We start from the raw sequence: 24,261 nt of genomic DNA, 5'->3' as shown, positions 1-24,261 counted from the left end.
CCTTCACAGTCCGTTGTATTCTTGACATTACAAACGGTTAGAATGAGAAACCACATGTATATTATATAACTTAATTTATCTGGTGCCATTCTTAAAGAAGGAATCTTAATATGCCCCAGGCAAATGGAGGAATATATGCTATTTTAAAAGGTTTTTTTGTTTTGTTGTTCTGATGGCGTGTAATGGAGGATGCTCCAAACACTAGGCTGAAGGATTGAGTTCATGGCACTGAGGTCGTGAGTGAATGGCAGAGTGTGATGCACAGTAGCTGACAACGTTTCCTGGCCCAGAAGGACAGGGAAAGCTGAAGAGTGGCTTCCCACCGCACAGCCAGCTAGTCGCTTGTTCTGGCTGATGTAGCTGGCAAACCAAGCCCCAAACTGGCAGCCAAATTAAAGGGAATCAAAGAGGAGTCATATTCCCCCAGAGAATCCAGTACAAAATCCTCCTCATGACCTACAAAGCCCTCCATAACCTGGCCCCATCCTACCTGACTGACCTCCTCCACAGGCACACTCCCACCTGCACCCTCCGCTCTGCCGCTGCCAATCTCCTGTCCCCCCCCCTCCATCCGGACCAAACTCAGATCCTGGGGGGACAGGGCTTTCTCCATCGCTGCTCCCACCCTATGGAACTCACTACCCCAAACCGTCAGAGACTCCTCCTCACTCACCACATTCAAAACATCACTGAAGTCTCACCTCTTCAGCACTGCCTTCAACCACTGAAGGTCACCTCACCTTCTGTCTCCTTTCTCTGTTCGTTTACTGATTTATCTATTTATTCACTTCTCTATGTTCTAGAAATCCCTGTAAAGCGTCTTTGAGTGTTTGAAAAGCGCTATATAAATGTAATGCATTATTATTATTATTATTATTATTATATGTTTGTGGGCTTCCCCTTCCATCCCCCACTGCCAACACCATATCTCCCTATTTATTCACAAAATGCTGGAGTAACTCAGCAGGTCAGGCAGCATCTCGGGAGAGAAGGAATGGATGACGTTTCGGGTCGAGACCCTTCTTCAGACCATATCTCCCTGTTCCTCTGCTCCTTAACATCAGAGCCATAAATTCTGGCAAGGAGCTTCAATTTGAAAGATGCAGCATGGAAACAGGCCCTTTGGCCCATTGAGTCCATGCCGACCATCAATGACCTATTCACACTGGTTCTATGTTATCCCACTTTCACATCTACTCTCTACACATTAGGAGCAGTTTACAGAGGCCAATTAATGTACAAAATCGCATGTCGTTGGGCTGCAGGAAGAACCCAGAGAACCCAGAGGAAACCAATGCGGTCACAGGAGAACACACAGACAGCACCCGAAGTCAGGGTCGAAGCTGGGTCTCTGGCACTGTGAGGCAGCAGTTCCACCAGCTGCATCTCAGTGCCACTCAGTGGGAGCTTATTGGAGAAAGATAGATCTATAAATGGACTAAATGGTGCGTGGCAATTCAGCAACACCAGCAGAAAAATATGATAGATGTGCACAATGTGCTTAAAGCAAAACCAACAGTAACCTGTATTTAAAAAGCACCTTTAGCATATCAAGGAGTGTTTAGACACCAAGTGACACGCAGTGGGAAAGGTAACTGGAGCTTTGTCAAAGATGCAAGTGTAAGCTCAACTCAATGAGAGCAAGGTAAAGATTAGTTTAGTTTAGTTTAGTTTAGTTTAGAGATACAGCATGGAATCAGGCCCTCTGGCCCACCTAGTCCGGGCCGACCAGCGATCACCCATACACTAGTTCTATCCTCTATACACTAGAGACAATTACAGAAGCCAATTAACCTACAAACCTGCACGTCTTTGGATTGTGTGAGGGAAACTGGAGTACCCGAGAAAACCCACACGGGCACGGGGAGATATAGACATAGTGAGGATCGAACCTGGGTCTCTGGCGCTGTAAGGCAGCAACTCTACCACTGCGCCATCGTGCCGCCATGATGCCGAGAGAATTGAATCAATGTCAGAGGCCCAAGACGGCAGAAACTTAGAGCGGTAATAATGGAATTGAGAAATACATCAGAAGACAAAGTTGGAGGAGAGCAGAGAGATCTTTCCACAGAAGGTCACAGTCAGGGAGAGATGGAGGGAAGTTCAACTTTGAATTAACAGAATGTCAAATTTATGCACCTGGTTTAGACTAAGAGGAGCATCTGGAACAGAAAGAGTGGAAATCATGGGTATTTTTCCTCTCATGTTCAGGTGAAAGAAATGTTGCCCAATTTTTTTTTTTCCCCTCATTTATTTAAATTTAAAATCCTCAACAATAGTTGACTGACAGTCTGCTGGTGGAGAGACAATTGTGAGCCGACAAGAAGATCTGGGCATCATTTGTGTACATATGGAAGCTGACCCCACACCTGTGGATAATACCGTCCAGGGTCACGGGGTAGACAGTAACTTCTATAGTCATATGGTTGGCATGTATGCCGTGTGGAACTGGTGCTAATGCCTTTTTCATTCCCGGCACAAACGTACCACAGCCTGGGGCGGCCATGATCTCTTCCCCTTCTTTTGGCCTGTTTGCCGTTGAAGTGACCTTGTAATATAAACAGGGTGGGCTTTGAGGTTTGGCAGTGTAAGATCAGCAAAAGTACTTCCTGAAGCTGTTCTGCAATACATTAATGAAAAGTGAATGTAGCCGTCAGCTAAGCAAGAGGGAGCAGGAGTTCACATCATCTCAGCGTCCAGCTTTCCCTCAGCTTTTCTTTTTATGTACAAAATTAGCTTTGATATAATTGTGGGCTATAAGTTCAGCATTTTAGACATTCAAATGAATGCTAATAATACCATGAAAGAAGATGCTTACTTTTAGGAGGGATATAATGCCACAAAACCTTTGTTTACCTTTTAGTTTAGAAATACAGCGTGGAATCAGGCCCTTCTACCCAGCGAGTCCATGCCGACTAGCGGTACCCACACACTAACACTATCCCACACACACTATGGACAATTTACAATGTTACCAAGCCAATTAACTAACAAACCTGGACGTCTTTGGAGTGTGGTTGGAATCTGGTGCTCCTGGAGAAAACCCACACAGGTCACTGGGAGAACGTACAAACTCCATACAGTCAGCACCCGTAGTCAGGATTGAACCAGGTATCTGGCGCTGTAAGGCAGCAACTCTATCGCTGCGCCACCAAATAGTATCCAAATAAGACAATGCTGTATGGAAATTGTCCCCATTTACCGTGACGTTATTGAAATCGAATTGTGTAGCAAACAATGAAAAATTAAACAATTAAAAGTTGAAGTAGAAGATAAAGTACTGAGAAACTCAGCGGGTCAGGCAGCATCTCTGGAGGACATGGATAGGCAACGTTTTGGGTCGGGATCCTTCTTTAGACTGAGCTGTCTGAAGAAGAGTCCCAACCCGAATATCCGACGGAATAACCCGAGATGCTGCCTGACCCACCGAGTTACTCCAGAACTTTGTGTCTATCTTCGGTATAAACCAGAATCTGCAGTGGACTGGGCAGTGTTCACCACTTTTCGCAGTCCTTGGGTGCTAATTTCTTGCATATGAGTTTTTCTTGGTGGCCAGGCAAATATTCATCCAATCATTATTAACAACATAGATTTTCTTAGAGATTCACCCTGACTGGTAGCACCAAAGAAGTCATTTAATTACATCAGGACATTTTTAATACCCAGTTTCCAAAATTCAGTCCTTTGGGGAAAAAGGGAACAAACTTCAAAGGCAGAGTACAATGCCCTGGTTGTGATGCAACTTGTTTAGTGCAACTGGTTGGGAATAAATAGAAGCAATTATTTAATTTCAGTACACGTTGTGGGGCCTTACTATTTGCAAACCTGATATTCAAATAATATATATAAAAAATAATAAAGTATTCAAATATATAATTTTTGTTTTATTATCATTCATATTTTGTAATACTCTATTATTGAAAATTGTATCCGAATATCTTTAAGATTCTATACAAATCAAAGCACTTCCTTTGTGCAGATGTAAACATGAAAGTAATGTTAATTGTGGACAGTGCAAGTGGTCTCAAAATGACATCAGACTGAAGAGATGGCTCCAGATAACGTACATCAATGTTATCGTAACAAAAAACATTGTCAGATACATGTTTTTTCTCCCATTTTAAAACGCATCCTTCAAGTGGCCTGAACTTACTCCAAGTGTAATCATGCATTCATTCAAAAGTCACTTTAAAAATAAAAAAAAGCAATATTACATGAAGTAAGTTCTGCAAAAAGATATAATTTATGCTCTTCAGATAAGTACAAGCGATTGCGTTTTGAGTGCTGATGGTTTTGGTCATCTGTGAACTCTCAGGAAGGGTGGGGAACAAATAGAAGCAGTTAAAATGTGCATTTATTTTCTCTTTTCAGATGTGCAAGCATGGTGTGCAATTAGGCTGATAACGAATGAGTACTGCTGGGTTGCAGGTTCCTAAAGTTTTAAATGAGTAACTTCTAGACTCGTGCTTCGGCGCCTCACTTCATAAACACCAGAAACCCACAGGTCATGGGCATCAAATTCTTACAGAGCCCCACCAACAGTATGTGAAATGCTACAGCACTGCACTTACTCGCCCTAGCTTTGTGTGGATCTATTGGGGTTAAAACCCATGTATACATGAGATAATTGCCTTGCTCCTTGATAGTGACTGGCGTTTGGTAGCTTCATTGCTTCATTCATTAGAAACAGAGATAACACAATGTGTTGACAGGGATGGGAAAGATCAAGGGACTTCTGCCAAGTCTCTGACAAATGATGGATAACAGATAAACTGATTTATCTACGAACAAGGAGCTGCAGATGAAATGTGCAGGGAGGAACTGCAGGTGAAATGTGCAGGGGAGGAACTGCAGGTGAAATGTGCAGGGGGGAACTGCAGGTGAAATGTGCAGGGGGGAACTGCAGGTGAAATGTGCAGGGGGGAACTGCAGATGCTGGTTTAAACTGAAGCTAGACACATAAATGCAGGAGCAACTCAGGCATGCATCTCTGGAGAGAAGGAATGGGTGACGTTTCGGGTCGAGACCCTTCTTCAGACTCGTCAGGGGAAAGGGAAACAAGAGATATAGATAATGATATCGAAGAGATATAGAACAAATGAATGAAAGACGTGCAAGAAAGTGATGATGATAAAGGAACTGCAGATGCTGTTTTGCTCATTTATCTGATGAGGTTTTTTTTGCAGATGTCACTTAGGTTATCTACCTGAAGTGCCTTTTTTTCATTAGTTTTACGATTTCCATATTATTCTCAGAAGACAGATTCTGTTTTAAAAACAAGGCTGATGGTGTTTGAAGAGAACGTGTCTCTAATCGGTTACATCTGTAAGAGATCACGCTGCCAATTAAACACAACATGTTGGTTCTAGCCCAGATGAGGCAACCACATGTTGCAGTTTGACTGGGCACCCACAGGGATGGAGATTAGAGCACGCATCTGATTCCATTTCCTGTCACGACAGTAGGAGAAAGAAAACACTGCCGAAGCAAGCAAACAAATAAAACGTGGGCTTCCTCAAACAATTGGCACAACAGCAGCCAAGATTTATTTGGCCACATCACGGCAGGATTACAAGACAAGCCTCAATCAGCCACCCTGTACACTTACTGTTTCATGTGGTAATTCTCAGCTCGGGGCTTTACACGTGATAATTATACACAACCTCAGGAGATCTAACTCAATTGTCAAGCGAAAGATAGACACAAAATGCTGGAGTAACTCAGCGGGACAGGCAGCATTTCTGGAGAGAAGGAATGGTTGACGTTTCCGGTCGAGGCCCTTCTACAGCAGTCTCTGGAGAGAAGGAATGGGTGACGTTTTGGGTCGAGACCCTTCTCCAGACTGCTGAAGAGGGGTCTCGGCCCGAAACGTCACCCATTCCTTCTCTCCAGAGATACTACCTGCCCCGCTTAGTTACTCCAGCATTTTGTGTCTATCTTCGGTGTGAACCAGCATCTGCAGTTCCTTCCCACACATTTTGCCAAGCAAAATAGGTCATGTGGTTGTTGCAATTTCACCGACAAATTTACATTTCATGAAAATCTCAAGATGATTCACAAGGTAAACGGTATGATATCCAGAGAGCAATTTAATATTCAGGGTACTATTTTTGGTCTGAAGAAGGGTCCCGACCTAAAATGTCATCTATCAATCTAAAGGAAGGTCCTGACCCAACCTTGGCTGCCTATCAATGTTCTCTAGAGATGTTGCTTGACACGTTGAATTACTCCAGCACTTTGTGTCTTTTGTTGCAAATCAGCTTTTGCAGTTCCTTGTGTCAACTTGCTTTGGGTTTTCTCCTTTCATTAGTAGTAATTCTCAACAATAGTAACAGATGCGCAGAAGAAGGTTGTGGAAGCCAAGTCAATTGATATTTTTAAGACAGAGATAGATAGATCTTGATTAGTACAGGTGTCAGGCGTTATGGGGAGAAAGCAGGAGAATGGGGTTGGGAGGGAGAGAAAGATCAGCCATGATTTTGTAGGAGTAGTAGACTTGATGGGCCAAATGGCCTAATTCTGCTCCTATCACTTATGACTTTAAGAAGTTGGAGACTTGACAAGAGACTGCGGGTGCTGTAGTCAGGATGCAGGGTCTCAACCCAAAATATAGGCCATCCCTCTGCCTTCATAGATGCTGCCTGTCCCACTGAGTTCCTCCTGCAGTTTGTTTTCCTGCACGCAGAAACGATTGGTCTTTTCATGTCCTCTGAAGTAAATTGTCAAATGCCACGTTAGTGGGGAGCTGGCATTGTTGATTGCTCACCCACTAATGATGCCTTCCGACTTGCATTAGCCGGTTAGGAATGAGATTCATTAATGAATAGCCGACCTGCCAGTAGCAATATTGCACCCAGGTGGCGAATTGACTACCTAACCTGCTGATATTCGAGAATTTCACGGTTTCTGTGTCTCAGAAATAACAAGCAGCTTTATTTGCTTCGACGCATTTGCAATTTAATTGCAGGTGAGGAGCATAGGTAACCTTTGCAGAGAGTGGCGGAAAGGCATGGGCTCTCATGGAGTGGCACAACTGCTGGAGGGTGCTCAGACCTGGTTCATGCCACAAGTGCCTCTTTAACCATGCATAGACACAAAACGCTGGAGCAACTCAGCGGGTCAGACAGCATTCTCTGGAGAAAGGGAATAGGTGACCTTTTGGGTCGAGAGCCTCTTTCAGACCTTTAGTCATGCACATCCACATGGAAATGTTGTTCCCTCCACATCATTATTGCATGACATGGAACATAGAAACATAGAAAATAGGTGCAGGAGTAGGCCATTCGGCCCTACGAGCCAGCATCACCATTCAATATGAAAAAGTTTTTCCTCATCTCAGACCTAAATGGCCTACCCCTTAATCTTAAACTTTGACCCCTGGTTGTGGACTCCCCCAACATGTGGAACATTTTTCCAGCATCTGGCCTGTCTAATCCCTTAAGAATTTTATAGGCTTCTATAAGATCCCCTCTCATCCTTCTGAATTCCAGTGAATACAAGCCCAGTCGACCCATTCTTTCCTCATATGTCAGTCCTGCCATACCAGGAATTAACCTGGTGAACCTATGCTGCACTCCCTCAATACTAAGAATGTCCTTCCTCAAATTAGGAGACCATAACTGCACACAATACTCCAGGTGTGGTCTCACCAGGGCCCTGTAAAATTACAGTAGGACCTCCTTGCTCCTATACTTAAATCGTCTCTCAATGGCCAACATGCCATTAGCCTTCTTCACTGCCTGCTGTACCTGCATGTTTACTTTCAGTGACTAATGTACAAGGACACCCAGGTCTCGTTGCACCTCCACTTTTCCTAACCTGACACCATTCAGATAATAATCTTTTTGTACATAATCAGAAAGGTGAACTTAAAGAAACTTTGTCAAAGTGTATTTTGTTTTAAGTGTAAGTGTTTAAAGTTTTAATTTGTAAGTACAGCTCTCAGGCCTCTGTTTTTTTTGTTTTAAATGATTGATAGAAAGATACAGCATGGGTCAGACCAAAGATAGACATAAAATGCTGGAGTAACTCAGTGGGTCAGGCCGCATCTCTGGAGACAAGGAATAGGTGCCGTTTCGGGTCGAGACCCTTCTTCAGACTGGAGAAGGGTCTCGACCAGAAACGTCACCTATTCCTTCTCTCCAGAGATGCTGCCTGACCCGCTGAGTTACCCCAGCATTTTGTGTTTATCTTCGGTGTAAACCTGCATCTGTAGTACTTTCCAACACATGGAAACAGGGTCCTCCGTTATCTATGTTATCTCACATCCTCATACATTCAATTCACAATCAGGACAATTTACAGAGAGAGGGCCCATTAACCTACAAACCCGCACGCCTTTGGGATGTGGGAGGAAACCTGAGCACCCGGAGGAAAGCCACGCTTTCACACCTGAGAACGTGCAAACTCCACACAGGCAGCACCCGAGGTCGGGGGTGGAACTCGGGTCGTTGGTGCTGTGAGGCAGCAGCTCTACTAGCTGCACCAATATCCTGCCCTGACAAATGCACATGAATCATAAAAGGTATGCTTTGTTTGGCACGACACCTTATATTCCTTCTGAACTGATTTCGAAAGCAAAAAGAAACCACACTCTGCATAATCTGAAACTGTATACTGAAAATCAGTACGTTCTGTCACAGAGCCAAAGAGCTATGGAAAAAGTTGAAGTGACACATTCACATTTTCGTGCAGTGGAGCTATAATATAATCAGCTACAACACTTAACCTGTGGTTAAAAAAAAAGATTTTTAAAAGCAAACACAGAAAACACTGCTCTGTTTCCCTGAATAAATATGCCCAAAACACAAGGATTAATGGGTTTACAAAATACACTTTCTCCTATAAGTTCATCTTTCTGATAATGTACTGATTCTGTGAGCGCCGAGTATTTTTAAAGAATAACATTTACTTCACTTCAGGGTCAAGAGTTGTACAGCACAGAATGCCGCCATAAATAAATAAATGTTTTCCTCAAGGGCAAAGTAAGACGTTTTTTCCATGCATCGCTGTGAAATGTGACACCTTTGGCACTATTCTGCGCTGGATGTCATTTTATATAATCATCGGGTTACTTAAATTGCAAATGAGGATGGAGTGGACAGAAAATTGTATTGTACAGAGGGCAATTATATTGTTTAAAAAAAAAGTATTTATAGTATCTGGCTTGAGCCTTTTTAATGAAGGAGTAAACCCCATTTATTGCGAAACTTAAAATTAACTCAGTCGAGCAGTGTCACGCTTAATAGTGCGAAAGATACTGTTCTGTTCGCAGAACCTCACAAACGCTCGGTGTGGACTCAGTGGGCTGAAGGGCCTGTTTCAGCGCGGTATCTTTAATCTAATACAATAATACTAACATTACTCCAGTGATTATGCACATAAAGTACTTCATTGGGCGTAAGCCTGTTTGGAATATTTGGAAAGGAATTTAAAAGGCACTACAGAAATCCAGGCTTTCCTTTCATAAAATCAAAAAAGGTAATTAAAATAAATTTAGGGTTTCATTTCAGTATTCCTACCAAAGGACTCCTTCTCTCTCTGTTCAATTGCCTTCCTGATAAAGTACTCACCCATTTCTGCACCATTCCCTCACCCACCCCCCCCCCAAATCTCCATCCGGAATTCCTGGTTTTGCACATGACCACCTGAAGCTTGTACAACCAGAGACAGGAACAGCTTCCTCCCCTCTGTTATCAGGCTTTTCAACTGTCCTCCCACAAACTACTGTCCGATTTACCTCTACTCAATTGCGGACATTGTACATTGTCTATGGAACAATCCAGCACGACCCAGAGGAGGTTTACAAGAATGATCCCAGGAATGAGAAGGTTAACCTATGATAACTGTACTTGCGGGAGTTTAGAAGAATGCGGGGGGGGTCGACCTCATTGAAACATACAGAATAGTGAAAGGCTTGGATAGAGTGGATGTGGAGAGGATGTTTCCACTAGTGGGAGAGTCTAGGACCAGAGGTCATAGACTCAGAATTAAAGGACGTTCTTTTAGGCAGGAGATGATGAAAAATGTATTTAGTCAGAGGGTGGTGAATCTGTGGAATTCTTTGCCACAGAAGGCTGCGGAGGCCAAGTCAGTGGATATTTTTAAAGCAGAGAGAGATAGATTCTTGATTAGCACAGGTGTCAGACATTATGGGGAGAAGGCAGGAGAATGGGGTTAGGAGGGAGAGATCGATCAGCCATGATTGAATGGCGGAGTAGACTTGATGGGCCAAATGGCCTAATTCTGTTCCTATCACGTATGACGTATGATAATGCTGAGAAATACTGTATATTCTGCACTCTGTATCTTTCCCTGAGCCCTACTTGAGTTTGGCTTGATTGGATTAATGAACTGTATTATCTGATTTGATTGGATGGCATGCAAAACAAAGCTTTTCACTGAACCTTGGTACACGTGACAATCATAAAGGAGAAGGTGCCAGACACCTTTAGAGAGACAATAAAAGCTGGAGTAACCTAGCGGGTCGGGCAGCATCTCTGGAGAAAAGGAATAGGTGATGTATTGGGTTGAGACCTTCTTCAGACTGAACGTCAGGGAAAAGGGAAACGAGAGATATAGACGGTGATACAGAGAGATATTGAACAAATGAATGATAGATAAGCAAATAGTAACGACGATCAAGGAAAGGTGGAGCCACCTTTAACAGTTCAGAATCTCCAGATCTTGTTTCAATTTGCTGCATCAGCCATCTTGCAGCATTTCTGATTGTTGTCAGTTTAGCTCTGCAATTCGTGCAATTTAGCATGAAATCACAGTGGGATTTACATGCATCAAATTTTCGTAAAAGGACTTACCTTTAGAAAGGAGGTGAGGATGAATTTCTTCAGTCAGAGGGTGGTGAATCTGTGGAATTCATTGCCACAGATGACTGTGGAGGCCAAGTCATTGGGTATTTTTTAAATTGACAGATTCTTGATTAACCATATAACCATATAACCATATAACAATTACAGCACGGAAACAGGCCCGTTCGGCCCTACCAGTCCACGCCGACCACTTTCTCTGACCTAGTCTCATCTACCTGCTCTCAGACCATAACCCTCCAATCCCCTCCCATCCATATACCTATCCAATTTACTCTTAAATAATAAAATCGAGCCTGCCTCCACCACTTCCACCGGAAGCTCATTCCACACAGCCACCACCCTCTGAGTAAAGAAGTTACCCCTCATGTTACCCCTAAACTTTTGTCCCTTAATTCTGAAGTTATGTCCCCTTGTTGGAATCTTCCCCACTCTCAAAGGGAAAAGCCTACCCACGTCAACTCTGTCCGTCCCTCTTAAAATTTTAAATACCTCTATCAAGTCCCCCCTCAACCTTCTACGCTCCAAAGAATAAAGACCCGACCTGTTCAACCTCTCTCTGTAGCTTAGTACGGGTGTCAGGGGTTATGGGGAGAAGGCAGGAGAATGGGGTTAGGAGGGAGAGATAGGTCGGCTACGATTGAATGGCGGAGTATACCCGATGGGCCGAATGGCCTAATTCTGCTCCTATTACTTATGACCTGATGAGCAGCTAAAGAAAAACGAAACTTATGTTAGCAACTCAAATGAAAAATAAACTTCCCTTGAGTTTGAACAAAAACAGGGCAGTGTACTGGTCATTCACATCACTGAGCATTTAGTTTATGACCAAATATTAATCCTTGAAGTATTTCTAATAGATCACTGCATGGGTGCTCTCGGTCTGAAATGTAATTACCATACTTCCTACAAAATCACAACAAAATATTTTAAACTGTTTTTCTTGCCTCTTGTGAGATTTCAGAATAATTGTTCTTTATGTATACTTCAGACGTAACTTCAATGAATAACGGTGGGTATAAATTTTTGACCTTATCAAACATTCACACGGTTAATATCAGAGCTACACATACAGACTAATAATTAGTGTGCAATGAATCACAATATTACAACTTAAGACTGTAAACTGTTTATTCACAATGTGGGTTGTGAAAGAGAAGGGGATGAAAGCTGGAAGAGAGGAGGAGCAGGACAACGGATGGCAGGTATTAGGTGAACACAGGCGATGGGGGGGTTCACAAGCTATAGGAGTAGAATTAGGCCATTCGGCCTAGTCTACTCCGCCATTCAATCATGGCTGATCTCTGCCTCCTAATCCAATTTTCCTGTCTCTTCCCCACAACCGTAACCCTGTTCTAATCAAGAATTTGTCTATCTCTGCCTTGAAAATATCCACTGACTTGGCCTCCACAGCCCTCTGTGGCAATGGGTTCCACATATTTACTACCCTCTGACTAAAGAAGTTAATCTGCACCTCCTTTCTAAAAGAACGCCGTTTAATTCTGAGGCTAAGACTAAAGGTGTGAGACAAAAGCGTTTGAATCGCAAATTAAGAAGCCAGAGGGAGGATTGCGGGAGAGGGGGAGGGGTGAAATAGGTGCAAGTCCAGCTGGGGCACAGGGCAAGGGGGTGGGGGGGTGAGAAAGGGGTGCAAGACGGAGAAAGGGGAGGCAGGATAGTTAATTCCTCCAGCATTTTGTGTCCTTTTTTGTAAACCAGCATCTGCAGTTCCTCGTTTCTACATTTGAATCAAGGACTTTCTTATGGAACAATGGGCAGCATTGACCTTCACAGAATCATTCACGGTATAGTTACACTCGGAATGATAACAGGAGCAACTCCTTTCCTCTGACTTAGCTCCCCTGACTCCAAATTCTTGTCCAATCTAGCTTTTCTGAATCGATGACTTATTTTACACGAGTGCCACAAAGATGCAATTGCTAGAGTTCGCCGTCTCGCAACTCCAGCAACCTGGGTTCATTCCTGACCACCAGTGCTATCTATATGGAGTTTGCATGTTCTCCCTATCAAAATTTAAAAACACCAACAAAGGATAAGATTGCAAGCCCAAAGTTAAGGGTGAGTAAATTTCTCAGATTTAGTTAGGCAGCATTTAAGATTTTCTAACCATTATAATAATTATTCAATAATCATTGCTGGTGTACATCTTATATATCTCACAGCATATGATGCATGTTTGACCGTACTGGGCCTGTACTCGCTGGAGTTTAGAGTGATGAGGGGGGACCTCATTGAAACTTGCTGAATAGTGAAAGGCCTGGATAGAGTGGATATGGCGATGATGTTTCCACTCAATAGGAGAGTCTATTTTAAAACATGCATAGATTCTCATCACCCATCCCTCCAGTGCTGCAGTTTTCTCCCACATCTCAAAGACAAGTGCGTTGAAAGTAGACACAAAATGCTGGAGTAACTTAGCGGGACAGGCAGCATCTCTGGAGAGAAGAAATGGGTGATGTTTCACGTTGAGACCCTTCTTCAGACTGATGTCACCCATTCCTTCTCTCCAGAGAATGCTGCCTGCCCCGCTGAGTTACTCCAGCATTTTGTGTCGACCTGACGTCAGTCTGAAGAAGTTGTCTCGACCCGAAACGTCGCCCATTCCTTCTCTCCAGAGATGCTGCCTGGCCTGCTGAGTTACTCCAGCATTTTGTGAATAAATACCTTCGATTTGGCTGGGTAAATGTAAAAAAAAAAAAATTGTCCCTAGTGGGTGTAGGATAGTGTTAATGTACGGGGATCACTGGGCGGCACGGACTTGGAGGGCCGAAAAGGCCTGTTTCTGGCTGTATATATGATATGATATGATATGATATGATATGTACCAGCATCTGCAGTTATTTTCTTATATCAGTCTGAAGAAGTTGTCTCGACCCGAAACGTCACCCATTCCTTCTCTCCAGAGATGCTGCCTGTCCTGCTGAGTTACTCCAGCTTTTTTATGTCTACCTTCGATGTAAACCAGCATCTGCAGTTCTTTCCTACACATTGGTTTGAGAGGTTGGCTGTCAATTGTAAATTGCCCCTAATGTATAGGTGAGCGGTAGAATCTGAGGAAGGCCAATGGGAATGTGCGATAAATGGTTTAGAGGAGAATTTTCTGTGGTGACGTGATGGCAGTGTTGTCAAGCATAGACTTAATTAGCTTAAATGGCTTCCTTCTAATTTGTAACGAAATGGGGAATTATAGGTTGCTGCACCCTTTTCTCAATTACGTACGCTCCTATCATCAATGTCATTTTGCAGCTTTGACTGCATGCATAACACTTTTTGTATATATTTCACTTTTTCCTCTTATTCTGCTAAAAGCACTAACTGCTTCCTGGCCATGGTTTCAAAGGCTAATCGTTCTCCATTATCTCACTAAATAATACCTCCATCACCTCAGGCCAGACAGCAAACATGTGCAGGTTATGACTGTGCAGCAATTATCTCTGAACCTGTTCTGTCCCTCACCCTGCCTCGAACCCGTTCCATCCTTATAACATTGGGATACCCTCACAGCACGTTCCACAAATTCTTTACTAAAATTAGACCATGATTATAGTTAGATAGAGCTCCAGGGGCTAGCAGAATCCAGGGATATGGGGAGAAGGCAGGCACAGGTTACTGATTGTGGATGATCAGCCATGATCACAATGAATGGCGGTGCTGGCTCAAAGGGCCAAATGGCCTCCTCCTGCACCTATTTTCTATGTTTCTATTATCATCTGCATCTGCTAACTCCGAAGCTCTTTAATTAGTGCAGCAAATCATTCCATTTCTCTTTCGAAACAAGGAAACTGCAGATGCTGGTAAATACACACAAGTACACAAAGTGGTGGAGTAACTCAGCAGGTCAGGCAGCATCTCTGGAGAACATGGATAGGTGACCCAAAATGTCACCCATCCATATTCTCCGGAGATGCTGCCTGATCTGCTGAGTTACTCCACCACTTTGTGTCCTTCTCTCTATTTGGCTATTCTCTTTTTTCTCTTTTAAGGAAATCTTTTTATTCACTTGAGTAGACAATAAACAATAGGCAATAGGTGCAGGAGTAGGCCATTCGGGCCTTCGAGCCAGCACCACCATTCAATGTGATCATGGCTGATCATTCTCAATCAGTACCCTGTTTCTGCCTTCTCCCCATACCCCCTGACTCCACTATCCTTAAGAACTCTATCTAGCTCTCTCTTGAATGCATTCAGAGAATTGGCCTCCACTGCCTTCTGAGGCAGTGAATTCCACAGATTTACAACTCTCTGACTGAAAAAGTTTTTCCTCATCTCCGTTCTAAATGGCCTACCCCTTATTCTTAAACTGTGGCCCCTGGTTCTAGACTCCCCCAACATTGGGAACATGTTTCCTGCCTCTAACGCGTCCAATCCCTTAATGATATATGTTTCAATAAGATCCCCGCTGTGCTTGCACAATAAGTTCACCATTCTTGCTTGCTTTCACTGAAAAGTGGCTTCTAGGATAGTGGTGCACATTTCTCTCGTTCTTACCATGGACATTTTGTACTAAAAATCTGCCACACCTATTTCTGAATTCCTTTTTCTGAATTACCTATTAAAATGGTTGATATCTGATCATTTTTATTATGCTGAGAGAGTTAATGGTTCAATGGTTCTTTATTGTCACGTGTGTACTGCACACTGAAAGTCTCGCACGCATCGCCATATTTTGGCACCATTCACAAAAGAAAAGCCCAGGTAAGCCCCAGGCTGCTGCAGGGCCTCCTCTGTCCCCCTTGACCAACTCAGCGCGGCGACCAATGTCCCGCTCTTCACCCGACCGCCTCTGTTTCCTGGGGGCGCCCCATGCAGCCAACGTTGAGGACGCTGGAGCCAATACCTGTCCATTCCAGTGCAATGCGATTCATGACATTAGCAGCTTTGTTTCTATTTTAGTTTTAGAGATACAGCGCGGAAACAGGCCCTTCGGCCCACCGAGTCCGCATCGACCAGCGATCCCCGCACATTAACACTATCCTATACACACCAGGGACAATTTACACTTATACCAAGCCAATTAACCACCAAACCTGTACGTCTTTTGGAATGTGGGAGGAATCCGAAGATCTCGGAGAAAACCCACGCGGTCACGGGGAGAACGTGCAAACGCCGAACAGACAGTACCCGTAGTGGGGATCGAACCCGGGTCTCCGGCGCTGCAAGTGCTGTAAGGCAACAGCTCTACCGCTGCGTAACAGTGCCGCCCAAAGTGCTATTACTCTTTGTTGTGTGGAAACCACTAAGTCTGATATTATTTGATGAAAGTCCAATCAATTCATGTCATAGTTCTGGGATACTTGAGCTGAGACAAATTTATTTTATATATCGGGTAAAGGTCTGAATGGAAATATATGAGTAATGCCAAATTGAAACACTTCTAATTGCATAATCACCTTTTGTTAAATTAAGTGTGTGTTTGGAATGTTAAAATTAACAGGGCAGTGGAAACATGAACATGAGACATGTTTCTTTGATTTAAAATTTAAAAAAAACTAAGGATAAAATTGCAAGCTGAAAGTGAAGGGCGAGTGCATTTCTCAGATTTAGTTAGGCAGCATTTAAGATTTTCGAACCATTATAATTATTCGAGAATCATAGCTGGTGTACATCTCATAACATACGAAGAGCATTTGAAGGCTTGTACTCTCTGGAGTTCAGAAGGATGAGGGGGGACCTCATTGAAACTTAGCGAATAATGAAAGGCCTGGACAGAGTGAAAGTGGAGATGATGATTCCACTAATGGGAGAGTCTAGGGTCAGAAGCTACAGCCTCAGAATAAAAGGAAATACCTTTAGAAAGGAGATGAGAAGGAATTTCTTTAGTCAGAGGGTAGTGAATCTGTGGAATTCTTTGCCACAGACGGCTGTGGAGGCCAAGTCAATGGATATTTATAAGGGTGAAGATTGACAGATACTTGATTAGTACGATTGTCAGGGTTTATGGGGCGAAGGCAGGAGAATGGCCGTGGGCCCTGCAGACCGCAACATCGGGAGTTCGCAGGTCCCTGGCTGGCGACCGGCTTTCGGGAGCTCCAGCCGTAGCAGCTTCGACCGCCCCGAAGCGCAAGGTTTGATTGACCCGCTCGCAGGACCCTCATCGCCCTGCGTGGCCTGGCCGCGGCACTTTCCATCGCCCGGTGGGGGCTCAGGACTTTCATCGGCCTCCTCGGCTCGGCCCTGGGACTTTCCATCGCCCGGTGGGGGCTTCAAAAGTCGGGAGCCTCGATCGCCTCGTGGCACCACGGGAGAAGAATGAGGAGGAGATAAGACTTTTCTTTGCCTTCCATCACAGTGAGGGTGTGCCTGGAGCAATCACTGTGATGGCTGTTTGTGTTAAAAATTGTAATTGTGTGTCTTGTGTTCTTTATTGTCTACTGCCGGACCCTGACTTGAGAGGACGCTGGCGCTATTTGTTCGCCGCTTCTCCGTCAGGATAGTTCGTTTGTTTCTTTTTATGTCTTGACTGTTTTTGTAAAGCGTCTTTGAGCATTTGGAAAAGCGCCATATAAAATAAATGTTTATTATTATTATTATTATTATAATGGGGTTGAGAGGGCAAGATAGATCAGCCATGATTGAATGGCCGAGTAGACTTGATGAGCCAAATGGCCTAATTCTTCTCTTAAAACTTGTGAACTTATTTCTGATGTGGTCTTTGTGTGGGTAAAGATCCATGCCTGGACTGCAGATATATTCTTATCATCCCATTACCATGTTAAAAGAAGGCTTGCATTCATGTGATACCTTTCACATTCCCTTCGGATTGCCTCCAAAGTACTTTAAACTAACAAAGCCTTATGTCTTGAGACACAAGGAACTGCTGATGCTGGTTTACAAAAAAAATTACAAAGTGCTAGAGTAATTCAGCGAGTCAGCTACTATCTCTGGATGACATGGATAGACAATGCCTTCTGGGTTGGGACCCTTCTTCAGACACAAAATATTTCTCGAAATGTATTTACTGCTATAATATAACAAACCTGGCCATCTATTTGTACACAGCAACATAATATTTTTTGGATAATCTGCTGGAGAAATGGTGTTTAAACATACACCCAAACATGAAGCAAAACTCCCCAGCTTTCCTTGAATTGGTACCATAGGATAGAGTCATAGAGTCGGACAGCACAGAAACAGGCCCTTCGGCCCAACACGTCCACACTGACCAAGATATGCCACCTAAGCGAGCCTCATTTGCCCGCATTTGGCCCATCTATATACTAAAACTCTCGTTTGTTATCTTGCTTGTGACTGAACTTCAGCCAAAACGGTACACGATAGCGCAACAATTTTAGGCCCACCTTACTCACCATTGTTACTTTAGTGATAATGCAAGTAGTTTTATTGAAATTGGTGTTATATTTTTAAAGGTATTCACATTTTTAAGTTTAAAAGGTGGGGAGGGGGAGGGGAGGAGGGAGGGAGGGGGGAAGGGGGGAGTGGGGGAGAAGGGAGAGGCGAGGGGGTGGGGTTGAGGAGAGAGGGGAGGGGGGGAGGACAGGGTGCTGCACCAATGCAGGAGAGGTTTGGGCCCAACGGGTCCACTTGGTCTAGTATCCCTCTAAACCTTTCCTATCCCAGTATCTGTTCCCTAGCTTTTCCTTGCAGCCCTTCTTTAATAAAGGCACTTTATTAGCCATCCATCAGTACACCCATGACTAACGATGATTCATATATTACAGCCAGGGCTCTTGCAATTTCTTCTCTAGCTTCCCACAGCATTTTTGGACATATCCCAAAAGGGCTAGGATCAGAAGGACCTTTTATCTTCTTCTGAGAGGAAGGCACAATCTTGGGTTCATATATTTTTCCAAACGATTGCACATCCAGAATACCCTCAAAGCTATATCGAAATTTCGTCGAACTATTTCATTTCTATTTTGCCTTTTACTTTGTCAAGAAGCTGAACTTATCTCAGCCGAAGCTAAGTAGACAAAAAGTATGACGTCTGAAGGCTAAAGCATTAGAACAGGAGACCTCGAGCTTAGTCTTCGAGATAGGGTTTTAAAGAAGAGAGAGGGCGATGTTTTTAGGAGGGGATTTCCGAGCCGAAGCCCAAGATTGCCATCAGATCTTGTTATTTTGTAGACAGAGTGGTCAACCTCCTGGGATTGCCCAGAGTCTCCTGCGCTCAAAGATGAATTCATTGAGACAAAAGATCCACATTAAAAATCTACATAATTGGAGGTATCAAAATAATTGTCTGTGTGTTTTTTTTTTGCTGCCAACTTTTTAAAAAAATCTCTAAAAACCCCAAAAATGATAGCAAGAATATACCATTTGGCTCCCAGTCTTTCTAAAAGATCACGCCGAACCTCCACATCCTCAATTCCCTTAGGGTCAAAAACTCTTCCATTATTAAGATTCATCTTTGTCTTGAATTGTCATAATTCAATGATAAATAATACGATAGGAGGTTACACAATGTAATTTGCAGGACTACGTACACATTTGATAAGCCTAGATGCCACATAGGCACAAGTCAGATAACTACTTAATAACATATCATGTTTCAGATGATGGGAATGTCCTTGAATAATTCTTCAGGCATACTTTTAACCAAAGATGACAAACCTGATTGAAAGCCATTCTAACTATTTCAAATTTGTAAAACTTAATGTAAAACCTAACACATTTCTCAGCGTATTTTACTTTAAAAAAAAATAAATCTTCCTGTCCAACATATTCAACATTTTTTCTTGTCTTTTTCAGAGAGATTCCTTTCGAACCACACAGAAGCGCCAATGTCAATGAAACAAATTACAAGATTTGCTGACCTCTAACTGCCTCTGCTATCATAGATTTTGGGCCGTGTACTGAGATCCAACACTGACGCCGGTCCCTGGAGAACGCACGAGATTCTGGTTATTTGTTCAAGTGGTACAAGATTGAGACATCGGTCAGTAGGTCAGTGACGTCCCACTTATAAGTGCATTCTAAAAATACCTCATTAAAAATGGCAATAATAATAATAAAGTCAAATTGCTAAAAGCTGGGTCTAAATATTAGCCATTACTCTGAGTAAATGGGAAATGGCTGTTGATTGCTGACAGCAGCTGTACGAAACTACGAAGATAAATAGCGGTCATAAAAATTCAGTGATATTCTACTGTCTCCTCCTAAAATAAAATCTACAGCTTCCTATGCCATTAGCTAAAACCCCTCCAGGATTATTAGCTCTATCAGCATGAGAGAATAAGCATTAGATTAATAATCAGAGATGTTGATATGAATGGCATGTATACATGCATGATTATAATAGCTGTGATATTTAACGCAACCCAAATCATCTTCGTTCTTATAAATCTGTAAGAAGAATAAAGGTGTTGAATCTAAAGAACATGGAGCTCCAAACGAGCTAGACCATACAATTTTGTTTGTGAATATCAATCACGACCATTTAAAAAGTAAGCTCAATAAAAATAATTTTAAAAACACAAATCATTTTAAACTTTTAGATACTAAATTGGAGACTAAATTTGTCCAATTAAGATTTAAACTATCATTTCACATCTCTGCATTGCTGACAAACCATCTTGTCATTCAGAATGTAACTATTGACCATAAGATTGGATCAGGGACAAAATTGTTTTCAGGGATGAAGAACAAAGACTTAATCACATATTTTAATTTCTCTCGTCATCTCTGTGGGTGGGACGAAGTGTTTTCAGCCAAACCTTCATTTTCAGCACAAAAACATCGTGCTTTTAAAAATGATCTTTGCAAAAAAATTCTCGGAATCTGGAGCGACTGAGCCCTGGTTGGGAATATATCTGCACCCAGAGAGCTTAAAGGCAATGAAGGGATTTCTGAGCATTCGTGCTCAATCACACCACTCACAGCATGGTTTATTGATGCTTAGTATAATTCTGTCCACAATGCATCTGTGTATGTAGACTAAACGCAGGCTCGGCGATCGCTTCGCTCAACAACTGCGCTCGGTCCGCGTTGGCCAGTCTGATCTCCCGGTAGCCAAGCACTTCAACTCCCCCTCTCATTCCCAGTCTGACCTTTCTGTCATGGGCCTCCTCCAGTGCCATAGTGAGGCCCACCGGAAATTGGAGGAACAGCACCTCATATTTCGCCTGGGCAGCTTGCAGCCCAGTGGTATGAACATCGACTTCTCCAACTTTAGATAGTTCCTCTGTCCCTCTCTTCCCCTCCCCCTTCCCAGATCTCCCTCTATCTTCCTGTCTCCACCTATATCCTTCCTTTGTCCCGCCCCCCTGACATCAGTCTGAAGAAGGGTCTTGACCCGAAACGTTGCCTATTCCTTCTCTCCCGAGATGCTGCCTGACCTGCTGAGTTACTCCAGCATTTTGTGAATAAATACCTTCGATGTGTATGTAGACTGTTCAGTAAAGCAAAAGGCCACTCAGCCCAGCAGCACTATTCTGGTATAAGTGTTCCACATGGCTCCCCTCCTATCCCTCTCCATCTAATCTTTCTAACCATCTAATCTTCCATTCCTTTCTCTTGCTTTGTCATTTACCTTTTGAATGTATGTATGCTATTCATCTCAACTGCATTTTGTGTTGGAGACATGCACATTTCGAAAGGTAAAAGGGTATTTCTTGCACGCCCCCTGAAGTTTTGCAGTAACCATCATTCTTATGGCCCCTTTCTTTGACTGCTGATTTCACTGAAACTCATACTTTAACTCATAATCTCCTTTCCGTTCCGCACACACCACTGCCACGGTTTAACAAGCTTGTGAAACCCAACTTCCACTGCGGCAAACTGCATTCACTTGCTGATTTCTGTGCTTGCACTGAGCTGATTTTTTTTCCTATTCATTGACGCTCCCCGACTTACATAAAGTGCACCTAAGTGGACTCTTGTTGGATGTTACGCTAGTCGGAAACGGAAATGCAAATTACGCACACGTAAATTTACTGTTCAACGCGGAGCTTTGAGGCAGAGACCATGTTGGGCTTATATTCACTGGAATTTAGATGGATGAGAAGGGATCTTATAGAAACATATAACATTCTTAAGGGATTGGACAGGCTAGACGCAGGAAAAATGTTCCCAATGTTGGGGGAGTCCAGAACCAGGGGTCACAGTGTAAGAATAAGGGGTAGGCCATTTAGGACTGAGATGAGGAAAAACTTTTTCACCTAGAGTTGTGAATCTGTAGAATTCTCTGCCACAGAAGGCAGTGGAGGCCAATTCACTGGATATTTTCAAGAGAGAGTTAGACATAACTGTTAAGAATCAAGGGATATGGGGAGAAAGCGCGAACGGGGTACTGATTTTGGATGACCAGCCATGATCACATTAAATTGCGGTGCTGGCTCGAAGGGCCAAATAGCCTACTCCTGCACCTATTTTCTATGTTTCTATGTAGACGTCAGTGGCCTTAAAGAATTGCACACGTAAGTATAAGATTTATGAAAGTCACCTATTATGCAAGTCGGAGTGCCTGTACTTTCTTTATTTCCTTGTTCCTATTGCCCACTATACTCCAATGCCCAACCCATCACTATTCTGTATTTTGTCCTTCATGAGTCAATACACTTACATCTTCCCTCAATGAGTTTAAAGCTGCATTGTGATTTTGCACGATCCTCAAAGGATTCATTGAGGCACCAGTCTTTTCCCGCAGTCAAATGGCATTTCCAACCAGAATGTCCATTGGGGAATAAACCTCCGAACCACCTTCCCATTCCTCTTGACTTACTGTGAAGTTACTATCAAGGTTTTGATGGTAACTTGGATCACAAATGCCAGGACCTTTGCACTTATTTAAATCCCATTGCTATCTGATTGCACCTTCCAGTACATTCGCCATCAATATCCCGTCAGTCCTTTTGTTGCTCTTATGGTTGAATCAGACTTGATCTTCTTTCGAAGATAGGCACAAAAAGCTAAGCTTTTTGACCCGTAACTCAGCGGGTCTAACAGCATCTCTGGAGAAAAGGAATAGGTGACGTTTTGGGCCGAGACCCTTCTTCAGACTGAGAGTCAGGGGAAAGGGAAACAAGAGAAAAAGACAGTGTTATAGAGAGATATAGAACAAATGAATGTAAGATATGCAAAGAAGTAACGATGATAAAGGAAACAGGCCATTGTTAGCTGTGGGTTAGGTGAAAATTGAGTCGCAGACAATGAAACTCACCAGGAAGACATGGCTTTGCTCCATTACCACGATGATTAATTCATCATTGACTATAATTCCTCACTTTTCACTATCTACACAGTTAGATTTCTTTTAAGATATTCTCATTTTGATACAAACTGTGCTTGGTGGTTTATTCACCAATGAATATCATATCATATCATATCATATATATACAGCCTGAAACAGGCCTTTTCGGCCCTCCAAGTCCGTGCCGCCCAGCGATCCCCGTACATTAACACTATCCTACACCCACTAGGGACAATTTTTACATTTACCCAGCCAATTAACCTACATACCTGTACGTCTTTGGAGTATAGAATAGTATAGAATGGTTCAAATATCACTGCATTGTTTGTCAAAATGGACAGAAATATGTTGGCAAAAATGTGGATATTCGTATTGTACAGGTTAAAACTTTCTTGCTGCAGCAAAAGGATTAAATCCGGTTTCCTGTTGTGGAAGTTGCTGTTATAGACCACGTCCAATTTCTGCAGTGGGATTGGAAGCTGTTGAAATATATCCCAAATTTCTCAAATGAAATGTTTCAGAATTGTAGAAAATAAACTGGTTACAGGATGTGCTTGGACTTTGTTTTATTATACCTCAAACAGAGTTCACCAGAGTACACAATGGCAAAACTTGTAAACTTTTTGCCTTTTATTGCAGATAGGTTGTACTTAGAGTAAATGGTTAGAAATGTTATCCCTGGCAAGTACTGAGGTAATTGCTTCTTCAAAAGCAACTATATAACCTGAAATATTTGCAGCAAACTTAATAAGTATTAATAAATTGAAGTAACTCGATGGTTGATTCAACATCTTAGGTTGCTCCTGGATTAGTATTTCATAAACCAAAACCGAATTGTTGAAATTGCCATTGATTGAAAAGTATAATGGGCACAACAGTAATTATATAATATTGCAATCATTGCAACTATAGTACAATATTAAAAAAATTATATTGCTGAATAAAACTTTCTAAAGACACCTGGTAGCAATTTTAAATATTTGGCTCAGCTGCAGAAAAATCAACTAGATGATAAATCCAGGTGTTGCAGTCCTAATATATTATACCTCTGAGACATTAGTGTTTTATTTATTGAACTCAGCTCTCAGCCTCACAAGTAGGCATTAAGCAGAGACTGCCTGCTTCCTTTGGTGTCAGAGTCACACAGCATGGAAACATGCCCCTTTGCCCAACTCATCCATGCAGACCAAGATACGTCATCTAAACTAGTCCCATTTGGTAGCATGAAAATCACAGGATGAATCAACTCCATAATGGAATACTTAG

Source organism: Rhinoraja longicauda, chromosome 13 (genome assembly GCF_053455715.1).
Source record: "Rhinoraja longicauda isolate Sanriku21f chromosome 13, sRhiLon1.1, whole genome shotgun sequence".
Taxonomy (NCBI): domain Eukaryota; kingdom Metazoa; phylum Chordata; class Chondrichthyes; order Rajiformes; family Arhynchobatidae; genus Rhinoraja; species Rhinoraja longicauda.
Note: the sequence above shows the minus strand (reverse complement) of the source record.